The following is a 14493-nucleotide window of genomic DNA, read 5'->3' as shown; positions in this document are numbered from 1 at the left end:
AGGAGACTTGTCAGAGAGGTCCCTCTTAGGACACTTGTTGATCCAATGGCCAGGATCTCCACAGTAGAAGCACTCTCCGCGTCTGCGACGAAGATTACCCCGGGTCATGCCAACCTGCATGGGTTCCTCGGTGAAGACCTCAGTGTTGTCCCTGGAAAAGGTCTCTGGCTGGACCACCATCTGAGAACAGAACTGTCGTTCTTGTCGTCTCTCTCTAACTCGTCTGTCAAGTCGGACAACTAGGGTCATCATCTCGTCTAAGGTCTCAGGAATTTGGTAATTGACCAATAGATCTTTTAAATTATCAGATAGACCAGACCTAAACTGACTCTTCAGGGCTGGTTCATTCCATCCTGAGGGGACACACCACCGTCTGAATTGGGTGCAATACTCCTCCGCAGGGAGATGGCCCTGAACCAGGGCCCTAAGAGCTGTCTCGGCTACCAGGGCCCTGTCTGGTTCGTCATAGAGGGTACCCAGGGCCTGAAAAAACCCCTCCACAGAAGTTAGACAACTGGCCCCAGGAGGTAACGAAAATGCCCAGTCCTGGGGATCACCCTGTAGTAGAGAAATGATAATCCCCACGCGTTGGCTCTCGGGACCGGAGGACACGGGGCGCAAACGGAAGTAGAGTTTGCAATTCTCCTTAAAGGAGAGAAACCTCTTCCGGTCTCCAGAAAAGGGTTCTGGGAGCTTGATCTGGGGTTCAAAATATGGACTGGAGGACAGAGGAGTGGAAGAACCTTGCCCTAACTCACAAGAACGGAGTTTCTCTCCTAGCTCCTGCACCCTCTGTGTCAAGTTAGAGACATGGTCAGTCAGGGTAGTAAGAGGATTCATGATACAGTGGTTATTGGGCCTGTTAATCTGTAACGGTCACGTCCACACACACACAGGGGGAAGGGTAGTGACCACTGCACTCCACCCTCACCCCTGGCCCTGCCTACTTGCCTCACGAGTCCTGATGACAGGGGACAACTGGAAGGCAGTCCCTAACTTAGGATATGTGCAGGGAAGACAGACAAGACAAAATACGGAACATGAACGGACCGGGTCAGAACCAAGAGAGCTACGCAGTACAACGGATTAAGCAAAGAATGGTCAGGAGAAGCCGGGGTCAAATACCAGGAGAGTAGCGAAGTACAAGAGGAGTCCTAAGAGAGTAGTCAGGTGGGAGCCGAGGTCACAATACCAGGATGTATGCGCAGTACAGGAGGAGCAGGCAGATGATCGTCAGGGAACAGGATCAGGTGAATATTCAGTAGTCCAACAAATAGCCAGGAACCTAGAAATTAACAGGCAACCTGTAGCCAGCAGGCTGCCTGTATTTATAGTGGGGGGTGAGGGTCATGTGACGTGGCCAGCGTCACATGACCGACAGACCAACCAGTCGAGCACCGAGTGATCAGCTCGGCGCTCAAGGCAGACTAGGAGCAGGGAGCCACCCAGCTAGTAAAGCCGCCCTGGGAATGAGGTCAAACACAGAACCTCATTCCAAAAGCTAAGCAAGAGTTCTGCGGGCAATGGGGGACCGAGTGCACCTTCGGAACCCCGTGACACGAATAAGTAGGATGGTGGGTGAAGCATCCAGGGATGATGGTTATAGTTGAATGGTATATAGTAGCAGTAAGTAGTCACATTACAACTGAATCATCTGTGGATTAATTTATGACGTCCCATCAGATGGATAGGTAAGTTGAGCACCTTTGAACTATGACTAGGTAATAGCCAGTGGGGGATCGGTAAGTAAAGGGTTAATGTCACGGCAGGGCTGGCCTGTTGTCGTCCTGGGTCAAACTCATGGGGCTTTGGGGCCGAGGATATATTTGTTTTTGGGGGCTCTATAAGATGACCAGGGGAGCCATTTTTTGAGGAATACAGTGTGAGTGCAGGCTTCCCATGAGGACAGTTCCTCGAACCTATATAGTTTGTCAACCTTCTGTAGCCATTGTTCCAAAGAGGGAGTTTGGGTTTGCATCCAGTATGTAGGAAGTAAAAGGCGAGCGGCTATCAGCATTTGAGAGAAGATGAAGGGAAGTTGTGGATGACCCTTTTCCTGACCGAGGGACAATAGAGCCAGTTGAGGCGAGGGTTGGAAAAAGGTGCGGCAGATTTTGTTTGCCAGAGAAAATATTTCAGATCACCATTTATTTATGAGAGGGCAAGTCCACCATATGTGAAGGAAGGTCCCTTTCCCCTGTAGGCACCTCCAGCATGAGTCCGAAGCAGTTTGAGAGAAGAGAGCAGTCTTATCTGGCGTATTGTACCACCTGGTAAGAATTTTATATCCATTCTCCTGGATTCGGACACAGCGGGAGGCCCTGTGAGGAGATTCAAGGAGCTTATGGAGAGATACAAAGGGGATGGTGGTGTTCAGGTCCAGTTCCCATTGTTTTATGAAAGCTGGCTTAGCCAGCATAGGTGGGGAACGTAATCTGTTATAGATTTGTGAGATCAGTCTTCTAGGGGTTAAAGGGAGGGAGATCATTGATTCGAACCACACCAGGGGACGCTGGAGGTCACCCATTTGAATGTGTTGACTTAAGTAGGCTCTGAGGTATAGAACTGGGAAAAAATCACATCGGCGGGGGTCGAGAAGAGCTTTCATGGCTTCCAGGTCTAGTAATTTACCAGTGTGGTTCATCAGCGATGATAGCGTTGATGATGAGGAAATTAACCCTTGCGAGGTAGCCATTCTCAGGGCTAGGGGGGCTGTGTCTATCACGTCTTTTATTGTTAGGAGTGGGGAGGGAAAAGGAATGGAACAGTGGGATGTGGATAGCCACTTCCAAGCCTCAAGAGTTGCTTTGACAATCGGATAATGATCGAGACAAAATGTTTTGACGTCCTAATAGGAGTGCTCTGATTGGCTTATTTAGTATCTCGAGTTCCATTTCTACTGCGGTGGATTGCATAGAGGGGCGTAACCAGGCCACTGCTCGGGAGAGGAGTATAGCCTTGCCATAGAGTTCTGGGTTTGGGAGGCCTATACCCCCGGCTTGTCTAGGTTTGGTGAGGAGGGAGAATGCCAGTCTAGCTTTCTTCCCATTCCAAATGGAACTCTTTTTTGCATTGAGGCATAATAATGCTTGGGTATGGGGATCGGAAGAACCTGTTGTAGGTAAGTGAGGCGGGGGAGGATTAGGGAAGAGAGCAGATTTTTGCGGCCAAACCAGGACAATGTAGGGTTGGATTGGGTAAGGTTATCTATAGCTTTAAAATTGAAGACTTGAGTGGGACATAGTTAAGAGAGAATAGGTCTTTTATTTTGGGGCTAATTGTAACGCCTAGTGAAGGGGGTTTCTAATTGTAGCTTTTGATCTGGAGATATGGAAGGGATATTGGATGAGTCTAGAAAAGTTGATATAATGGAAGCCCGATTTTCTGGGGTTATGTTGGAGGGGAGGTTGTAGAGGTTTTCATAGAAGGAACGGAACTGGGCAGCGATCTGGGGGGGCAGAAAAAAATGGTTTGCCCACGGGTGAAGTGAGTTGATGAATATAGTTTGCGGCTCTCCTACCTTTTATCCTACTCATTAGAAATTTGGTGGCCTTGTCGCCATTGGCGAAATATTTATGCTGGGAGTTCATATAGTAATTGGCCGCTTTAGCTTGGAGGAGGACTTTAAGTTCTGCCCTGAGATTTGATAGTTCCTGTAGGTGGAGATCTGTAGGACTTTTTTTATGGTGGGATTCGAGCCTTTGGATGTTCTTGAGGGCTTTGTCTAATACTGATAAATTGGCCCCTGATGAAGGGTTTGTGTGCATCCCATAAGGTGTTAGCTGAGAGGTCGGGGCACTCATTTAAAGAGAAGTATTCTTTGATGCGTTTGGAGATCAAATCAATTGTGGGTTGGTGTCCCAATAAGGATTCGTTTTGTCTCCAGTTAAAACACGTGGGGGTACTATTTGGTGCCATTACAGAGAGGAAGATTGGGGAATGGTCGGAGAGGTGCATGGAATCTATAGAGGCCTCCTTGCAGAGATGTAAATGTTCTTTAGAAATCAATAGGTAGTCTAGGCGATGATAGGTACCATGCATTGGGGAGAAGAATGTGTAGTCTGATGTGTTGGGATGGTGGGATCGCCACACATCTATCAATTGGAGATTCCAGAGATTATCTCGGAAGCTTTTAAGGGATTTAAAGGAGTGATGTGACTTTTTGGAGGATGTATATATTTGCGGGTGTAAAGCCATATTTAAATCTCCTCCCAAGACTACTATCCCCTCTTTGAGAGAATCGATGAGTGGGCAGATATTTGAGAACCATTGAGATTGGTTAGAGTTGGGAGCATAAAGATTTATAAAGGTGTATGTTTGTGGAGCTATGGTGCCCTTTACCAGTATATATCTTCCATCAGGGTCTTGTGTGTGGCTAATATATGTAAAGGGGATTTTCCTCCGGAATCCTATACTAACTCCACTTGAAGCTGAGGTACCTCCCCCGCAGTGAAACCATTGGGAGTAGTGGGAAAATTGCATGTAAGGATAATGGTTAAAACGGAAGTGCGTCTCCTGGAGGAACACAACATCAGCTCTGGCTTTCCTAAGAATAGTAAAAATTTGACTTCGCTTTGAGGGGGACTGGAAGCCTTTTACATTGTAAGAGGCTACATGGAGGTCAGCCATTGCGAGTTATGTGTGGTGGGGTACCTTGTAGCCAATGGTGTGTCCTCCAGGAGAGTATGGTGACGTAAAGGGGTGACATCATCTGGTTCAGGATGCAGGTTGGAGTGATGAGGGTCTCATGATGTGTTGGTGAGGTTGACAAGTACCTTGGGGGCAGGAAAAAAAGGATAACAAATACAAAACAGGTCAAAACAACATAACAATATGAGTCGAGCATACAGGAGTATACTTTGAGCATGTGGGGGGTAGTAGGTCAGGTGACCAGACAACAGACCGTATAGCACCCTAGTGGGGGCCATAAGGTAGTGGGTAAGGATGGGTCTAGCAATTCACGATCTATAGAGTGAGGAGAGGGAAACGGGTTAATACTCATAATATTCCAAAACCGGTAGTGACAGCGGATAGCTGTGGTGTGACACTTCCAGGAGATGTGACTGGTAATCTGGAGCTTAAGTCTTTTTTTTAAGGTTCCTGTGAGAGACTCCTGGGTGTAAGCTGATGACCTCTTTTCTTGGATCTAGATGATTTTGGGGTTCGCTGAACCTCAAACGGTGACACTTTGGGGAGATCTGGCAGGTCTCCAAGGTCACGGTATAGTTCCCAATTTTCTATCTGTACAGTGGGAATGCCCAGGTCTTCAAGGATAGGCGCAATGTCAGCAAAGGATGAGATGTTGGACCGCTTGCCTGCTATGGAGAATGAAAGTCCAAATGGGTAGAACCAGCGGTATAGGACTTTGTTGGACTGAAGCCAGTCAGTCAGGGGCTTTAGGGCTCTCCGTATCTTGAGAGTGGAGGGGGCTAGATCCTGATAAATCTCCAACCTGGCATCTTCGTAGGAGAGGTCAGCATGGTTGCGTGCAGCGTCCAGGATGGCCGCCTTGACTGGAAAATTTAAAAACTTGCATATGATGTCACACGGTAGTTCAGTCGGCTTAGGTTTAGGGCGTAGCGCCCTATGTGCGCGTTCAACAGCAATTTCTTGCGGATAATCTGGGCCTAGTAGAGAGCCGCAGATGGAGATGATGGTGGTAGTAATCTCTCCCGGCGGTACCGATTCGAGGATTCCTCTGAATCTTAAATTGTTGCAGCGCCCTCTGTTCTCCTGGTCCTCCAGGGCATTGTGCAGCTTGTTGAGGCAGAGACCGCAGACTTGTGATTCAGGGATGCGGCCTGGTGAGTTTCAAGTGTTTCCACCCGTTCCCCGATGTGTCTCACCTCTTGTCTAAAGGCAGAAAGTTCATTGAGAATGGGCTCCATAACTCTGCTAAGTGCCCGATCCAGGTATGTTCTGGTGAGCGGTAGGTCAGAGCTGGGTTGGCATTCTTCAGATTCGCTGTCACCCTCAGAGTGTGTGGGGATGCGCTTCAAGGCCTTATGCTGCAGGGCCAGCGCCATCTTTGGCTCTCGTGGCGCGATCGTTGCGGCCGCTTTTTTAAGGAATTTATCTATATCGCCGCCTGGAATCTGGCCTTTGGGGGTCGCGGGGGGTTCTCCAAGCTTGGGGTTCCCGATTTTCACCATCCTCACTCGCTGGAGCTAATTATAGCTGGTGCTAGGGACGGTCGTCTTAACGGAGCAGTGAACAAAGCGTCCATATCAGTCCGGCGCTCCTTACGGCTCTTATTAAGGCAGAATAACATCTGGCCTCGGCACCCACACCAACAGATAAGTTGTTTGTTCCTGAACAATTGCATCTCCGGCTGTTGGGTGAGTGCCATGACTCTGTTTTGTGTGGACATCCTGGTATCAAGAGTACTAAAGAGCTGGCATCTAGGTCTTACTGGTGGCCCACCCTATTCAAGATTGTCAAGTCCTATGTGTTGGCCTGCGAGGTATGTGCCAAGTCTAAAACCCCTAGAACTCGCCCTGCTGGTGAGTTGCGACCGCTACCCATTCCCAGTAGACCCTGGTCTCATATTTCTATGGATTTCATCACGGACCTGCCACCTGCTGAGGGTAAAACTGTGGTTTGGGTAGTGGTCGACATGTTCAGTAAGATGGTACATTTTGTTCCCCTTGCTAAGCTTCCTAATGCTAAGACTCTGGCCTCTGTATTTGTGGAACAAATTGTACGTTTGCACGGTGTCCCCGAGAACATTGTGTCTGATAGGGATGTCCAGTTCATGTCTAGATTTTGAAGAGCCTTCTGTCAGAGGTGCCAAATCTCATTGTCCTTCTTGTCTGCCCATCATCCTGAGAGTAACGGGCAGAAGGAACGACTTAATAAGTCTGTAGAACAGTTTCTCAGGTCATATGTCTCTGATGATCAACAGTTATGGGTTAAGTACCTTCATTTTGGCAGAATTTGCGATAAACAACCATGTTAATTCCTCTGCTGGTGTTTCCCCATTCTTTTCTAATTACGGTTTCCATCCTCGTTTTCATTCTGGGTCATCCGTCTACTCGTCTAACCCCGAGGCGGCTAAGGTCTCGTCAGAACTGTGCACAGTTTGGGCTCGGGTTCAGTCGAACCTAGAAAAAGCTCAAAATAGCCAAAAAAACAAAGCTAATAAGATAGGGGATGGATTTTCAGGTTGGGGATAAGATGTGGCTATCTTCTAAAAATGTACCTCTTAAGGTGGCCTCCAAAGAGTTTGCACCTCGCTTTATAGGTCCGTACGAGATTACGGAGTTAATTAATCCACTGTCTTTTAGATTGAAGTTGCCTGAATCTTTCCACATCCATGACGTCTTCCACAAATCTCTGCTGAAAAAAACATATTACTCCTGTTGTTCCTTCACAGTCTGCTCCACCGCCGGTACTGGTTAATGATTCTGAGGAGTTTGTGGTTTCCAAGATCTTGGATGTTAGGAGAGTTCTTAACACTTTACAGTACCTGGTGCACTGGAAAGGCTATGGACCGGAGGAAAGGTCCTGGGTAGGGATGAGCGAACCCGAACTGTATAGTTCGGGTTCGTACCGAATTTTGGGGTGTCCGTGACACGAACCCGAACCCGAACATTTTCGTAAAAGTCCGGGTTCGGGTTCGGTGTTCGGCTCTTTCTTGGCGCTTTTTGAAAGGCTGCAAAGCAGCCAATCAACAAGCGTCATACTACTTGCCCCAAGAGGCCCTCACAGCCATGCCTACTATTGGCATGGCTGTGATTGGCCAGTGCAGCATGTGACCCAGCCTCTATTTAAGCTGGAGTCACATAGCGCCGCACGTCACTCTGCTATGATCAGTATAGGGAGAGGTTGCAGCTGCGACGTTAGGGCGAGATTAGGCAGATTAACTCCTCCAAAAGACTTCATTCTGTGATCGATCTGCAGCTGTGGATCATTGAAGTGCTATTATTGACTTGCTCACTTTTTTGAGGCTGCCCAGAGCGTTTTTAGATCACTTTTTTTCTGGGGTGATCGGCGGCCATTTTGTGACTTGTGGTGCGCCAGCACAAGCTATCACCAAGTGTATTTAACCATCGATAGTGTGGTTATTTTGTGCTATATCCTACATCAGCTGCAAGCTGAGACTGTGTCACCGAAGTGCATTTAACCATCAACAGTCTGGTTATTTTTTGGCCATATACTACATCAGCTGCAGGCTGAGCCTGTGTGACCGAAGTGCATTTAACCATCGACAGTCTGATTATTTTTTGGCCATATGCTACATCTGGTGCAGGCTGAGCCTGTGTCACCCAAGTGCATTTAACCATCAACAGTGTGGTTATTTTTTGGCCATATATTACATCAGGGGCAAGTTAAGCCTGTCACCCAGCGCCTAAAAAATAGACCTGACATTTCTAATCAACCAAATCTGTACTGTTTTAGCTGGTCAAGTTATTTGTAGTGACCGTAAAAGCACACTTTTTTTTCTGGGTTGAAAAACCATTCCCAAATTTGCCATTCTGAAAATAACTAATTTCTGGTATTTGAGGCCTACTTGAAATCTATCCCAAAAAGAATATCTTACATTGAAGCTAGTGATAGTGTCATTCAGAAAAACCTAAGACACACGCTAGCGTGCTGATAGAAATCTGATTCTGTGATTAAACCTATACCTGTCACACAGCGCAAAAAAAAACAGGCCTCACATCTCTATTTAACCAAATCTCTACTGTTTTAGCTGGTCAAGTTATTTGTAGTGACCGTAAAAGCACACTTTTTTTTCTGGGTTGAAAAAACATTCCCAAATTTGCCATTCTCAAAAAAACTAGTTTCTGGTATTTGAGGCCTACTTGAAATCTATCCCAAAAAGAATATCTTACATTGAAGCTAGTGATAGTGTCATTCAGAAAAACCTAAGACACACGCTAGCGTGCTGATAGAAATCTGATTCTGTGATTAAACCTATACCTGTCACACAGCGCAAAAAAAAACAGGCCTCACATCTCTATTTAACCAAATCTCTACTGTTTTAGCTGGTCAAGTTATTTGTAGTGGCCGTAAAAGCACACTTTTTTTTCTGGGTTGAAAAACCATTCCCAAATTTGCCATTCTCAAAATAACTAGTTTCTGGTATTTGAGGCCTACTTGAAATCTATCCCAAAAAGAATATCTTACATTGAAGCTAGTGATAGTGTCATTCAGAAAAACCTAAGACACACGCTAGCGTGCTGATAGAAATCTGATTCTGTGATTAAACCTATACTTGTCACACAGCGCAAAAAAAAACAGGCCTCACATCTCTATTTAACCAAATCTCTACTGTTTTAGCTGGTCAAGTTATTTGTAGTGACCGTAAAAGCACACTTTTTTTTTCTAAGTTGAAAAACCATTCCCAAATTTGCCATTCTCAAAATAACTAGTTTCTGGTATTTGAGGCCTACTTGAAATCTATCCCAAAAAGAATATCTTTCATTGAAGCTAGTGATAGTGTCATTCAGAAAAACCTTAGACACAGGCTAGCGTGCTGATAGAAATCTGATTCTGTGATTAAACCTATACCTGTCACACAGCGCAAAAAAAAAACAGGCCTCACATCTCTATTTAACCAAATCTCTACTGTTTTAGCTGGTCAAGTTATTTGTAGTGACCGTAAAAGCACACTTTTTTTTCTGGGTTGAAAAACCATTCCCAAATTTGCCATTCTCAAAATAACTAGTTTCTGGTATTTGAGGCCTACTTGAAATCTATCCCAAACAGAATATCTTACATTAAAGCTAGTGATAGTGTCATTCAGAAAAACCTAAGACACACGCTAGCGTGCTGATAGAAATCTGATTCTGTGATTAAACCTATACTTGTCACACAGCGCAAAAAAAAACAGGCCTCACATCTCTATTTAACCAAATCTCTACTGTTTTAGCTTGTCAAGTTATTTGTAGTGACCATAAAGGCACACTTTTTTTTCTGGGTTGAAAAACCATTCCCAAATTTGCCAATTCGCAAAATAACTAGTTTCTGGTATTTGAGGCCTACTTGAAATCTATCCCAAAAAGAATATCTTACATTGAAGCTAGTGATAGTGTCATTCAGAAAAACCTAAGACACACGCTAGCGTGCTGATAGAAATCTGATTCTGTGATTAAACCTATACCTGTCACACAGCGCAAAAAAAAACAGGCCTCACATCTCTATTTAACCAAATCTCTACTGTTTTAGCTGGTCAAGTTATTTGTAGTGACCGTAAAAGCACACTTTTTTTTCTGGGTTGAAAAACCATTCCCAAATTTGCCATTCTCAAAATAACTAGTTTCTGGTATTTGAGGCCTACTTGAAATCTATCCCAAAAAGAATATCTTTCATTGAAGCTAGTGATAGTGTCATTCAGAAAAACCTTAGACACACGCTAGCGTGCTGATAGAAATCTGATTCTGTGATTAAACCTATACCTGTCACACAGCGCAAAAAAAAACAGGCCTCACATCTCTATTTAACCAAATCTCTACTGTTTTAGCTGGTCAAGTTATTTGTAGTGACCGTAAAAGCACACTTTTTTTTCTGGGTTGAAAAACCATTCCCAAATTTGCCATTCTCAAAATAACTAGTTTCTGGTATTTGAGGCCTACTTGAAATCTATCCCAAACAGAATATCTTACATTAAAGCTAGTGATAGTGTCATTCAGAAAAACCTAAGACACACGCTAGCGTGCTGATAGAAATCTGATTCTGTGATTAAACCTATACTTGTCACACAGCGCAAAAAAAAACAGGCCTCACATCTCTATTTAACCAAATCTCTACTGTTTTAGCTGGTCAAGTTATTTGTAGTGACCATAAAGGCACACTTTTTTTTCTGGGTTGAAAAACCATTCCCAAATTTGCCATTCGCAAAATAACTAGTTTCTGGTATTTGAGGCCTACTTGAAATCTATCCCAAATAGAATATCTTACATTGAAGCTAGTGATAGTGTCATTCAGAAAAACCTAAGACACACGCTAGCGTGCTGATAGAAATCTGATTCTGTGATTAAACCTATACCTGTCACACAGCGCAAAAAAAAACAGGCCTCACATCTCTATTTAACCAAATCTCTACTGTTTTAGCTGGTCAAGTTATTTGTAGTGACCGTAAAAGCACACTTTTTTTTCTGGGTTGAAAAACCATTCCCAAATTTGCCATTCTCAAAATAACTAGTTTCTGGTATTTGAGGCCTACTTGAAATCTATCCCAAAAAGAATATCTTACATTGAAGCTAGTGATAGTGTCATTCAGAAAAACCTAAGACACACGCTAGCGTGCTGATAGAAATCTGATTCTGTGATTAAACCTATACCTGTCACACAGCGCAAAAAAAAACAGGCCTCACATCTCTATTTAACCAAATCTCTACTGTTTTAGCTGGTCAAGTTATTTGTAGTGACCGTAAAAGCACACTTTTTTTTCTAGGTTGAAAAACCATTCCCAAATTTGCCACTCTCAAAATTGTGGTGAACGGGAACAATGAGGAAAACATCTAATAAGGGACGCGGACGTGGACATGGTCGTGGTGGTGTTAGTGGACCTTCTGGTGCTGGGAGAGGACGTGGCCATTCTGCCACAGCCACACGTCCTAGTGAACCAACTACCTCAGGTCCCAGTAGCCAGCAGAATTTACAGCGATATTTGGTGGGGCCCAATGCCGTTCTAAGGATGGTAAGGCCTGAGCAGGTGCAGGCATTAGTCAATTGGGTGGCCGACAGTGGATCCAGCACGTTCACATTATCTCCCACCCAGTCTTCTGCAGAAAGCGCACAGATGGCGCATGAAAACCAAGCCCATCGGTCTGTCACATCACCCCCATGAATATCAGGGAAACTGTCTGAACCTCAAGTTATGCAGCAGTCTCTTATGCTGTTTGAAGACTCTGCTGCCAGGGTTTCCCAAGGGCATCCACCTAGCCCTTCCCCAGGGGTGGAAGAGATAGAATGCACTAACGCACAACCACTTATTTTTCCTGATGATGAGGACATGGGAATACCACCTCAGCACGTCTCTGATGATGACGAAACACAGGTGCCAACTGCTGCGTCTTTCTGCAGTGTGCAGACTGAACAGGAGGTCAGGGATCAAGACTGGGTGGAAGACGATGCAGGGGACGATGAGGTCCTAGACCCCACATGGAATGAAGGTCGTGCCACTGACTTTCACAGTTCGGAGGAAGAGGCAGTGGTGAGACCGAGCCAACAGCGTAGCAAAAGAGGGAGCAGTGGGCAAAATCAGAACACCCGCCGCCAAGAGACTCCGCCTGCTACTGACCGCCGCCATCTGGGACCGAGCACCCCAAAGGCAGCTTCAAGGAGTTCCCTGGCATGGCACTTCTTCAAACAATGTGCTGACGACAAGACCCGAGTGGTTTGCACGCTGTGCCATCAGAGCCTGAAGCGAGGCATTAACGTTCTGAACCTTAGCACAACCTGCATGACCAGGCACCTGCATGCAAAGCATGAACTGCAGTGGAGTAAACACCTTAAAAACAAAGAAGTCATTTAGGCTCCCCCTGCTACCTCTTCTGCTGCCTCGGCCTCTTCTGCTGCTGCCGCCGCCTCGGCCTCTTCCTCCGCCTCTGGAGGATCGTTGGCACCTGCCGCCCAGCAAACATGGGATGTACCACCAACACCACCACCTGCGTCACCAAGCATCTCAACCATGTCACACGGCAGCGTTCAGCTCTCCATCTCACAAACATTTGAGAGAAAGCGTAAATTCCTACCTAGCCACCCTCGATCCCTGGCCCTGAATGCCAGCATTTCTAAACTACTGGCCTATGAAATGCAGTCATTTAGGCTGGTGGACACACACAGCTTCAAACAGCTCATGTCGCTTGCTGTCCCACAGTATGTTGTTCCCAGCCGCCACTACTTTTCCAAGAGAGCCGTGCCTTCCCTGCACAAACAAGTGTCCGATAAAATCAAGTGTGCACTGCTCAACGCCATCTCTGGCAAGGTCCACCTAACCACAGATACGTGGACCAGTAAGCACGGCCAGGGACGCTATATCTCCCTAACTGCACCTCGGGTAAATGTAGTGGCGGCTGGGCCCCAGGCGGAGAGCTGTTTGGCGCACGTCCTTCTGCCGCCAAGGATCGCAGGGCAACATTATTTGCCTCCTGTCTCCTCCTCCTCCTACTCAGCTTCCTCCTCCTCTTCTTCCACCTGCTCATCCAGTCAGCCACACACCTTCACCACCAACTTCAGCACAGCACGGGGTAAACGTCAGCAGGCCATTCTGAAATTCATATGTTTGGGGGACAGGCCCCACACCGCACAGGAGTTGTGGCGGGGTATAGAACAACAGACCGACGAGTGGTTGCTGCCGGTGAGCCTCAAGCCCGGCCTGGTGGTGTGCGATAATGGGCGAAATCTCGTTGCAGCTCTGGGACTAGCCGGTTTGACGCACATCCCTTGCCTGGCGCATGTGCTGAATTTGGTGGTGCAGAAGTTCATTCGCAACTACCCCGACATGTCAAAGCTGCTGCATAAAGTGCGGGCCGTCTGTTCGCGCTTCCGGCGTTCACACCCTGCCGCTGCTCGCCTGTCTGCGCTACAGCGTAACTTCGGCCTTCCCGCTCACCGCCTCATATGCGACGCACCCACCAGGTGGAACTCCACCTTGCATATGCTGGACAGACTGTGCGAGCAGCAGCAGGCCATAGTGGAGTTTCAGCTGCAGCACGCACGGGTCAGTCGCACTGCGGATCAGACACACTTCACCACCAATGACTGGGCCTCCATGCGAGACCTGTGTGCCCTGTTGCGCTGTTTCGAGTACTCCACCAACATGGCCAGTGGCGATGACGCCGTTATCAGCGTTACAATACCACTTCTATGTCTCCTTGAGAAAACACTTAGGGCGATGATGGAAGAGGAGGTGGCCCAGGAGGAAGAGGAGGAAAAGGGGTCATTTTTAGCACTTTCAGGCCAGTCTCTTCAAAGTGATTCAGAGGGAGGTTTTTTGCAACACCAGAGGCCAGGTACAAATGTGGCCAGACAGGGCCCACTACTGGAGGACGAGGAGGACGAGGATGAGGAGGAGGTGGAGGAGGATGAGGATGAAGCATGTTCACAGCGGGGTGGCACCCAAAGCAGCTCGGGCCCATCACTGGTGCGTGGCTGGGGGGAAACACAGGACGATGATGATACGCCTCCCACAGAGGACAGCTTGTCCTTACCTCTGGGCAGCCTGGCACATATGAGCGACTACATGCTGCAGTGCCTGCGCAACGACAGCAGAGTTGCCCACATTTTAACGTGTGCGGACTACTGGGTTGCCACCCTGCTGGATCCCCGGTACAAAGACAATGTGCCCACCTTACTTCCTACACTGGAGCGTGATAGGAAGATGCGCGAGTACAAGCGCACGTTGGTAGACGCGCTACTGAGAGCATTCCCAAATGTCACAGGGGAACCAGTGGAAGCCCAAGGCGAAGGCAGAGGAGGAGCAAGAGGTCGCCAACGCAGCTGTGTCACGGCCAGCTCCTCTGAGGGCAGGTTTAGCATGGC

The sequence above is a fragment of the Bufo bufo genome, chromosome 3 (assembly GCF_905171765.1).
Source record: "Bufo bufo chromosome 3, aBufBuf1.1, whole genome shotgun sequence".
Lineage (NCBI taxonomy): Eukaryota > Metazoa > Chordata > Amphibia > Anura > Bufonidae > Bufo > Bufo bufo.
Note: the sequence above shows the minus strand (reverse complement) of the source record.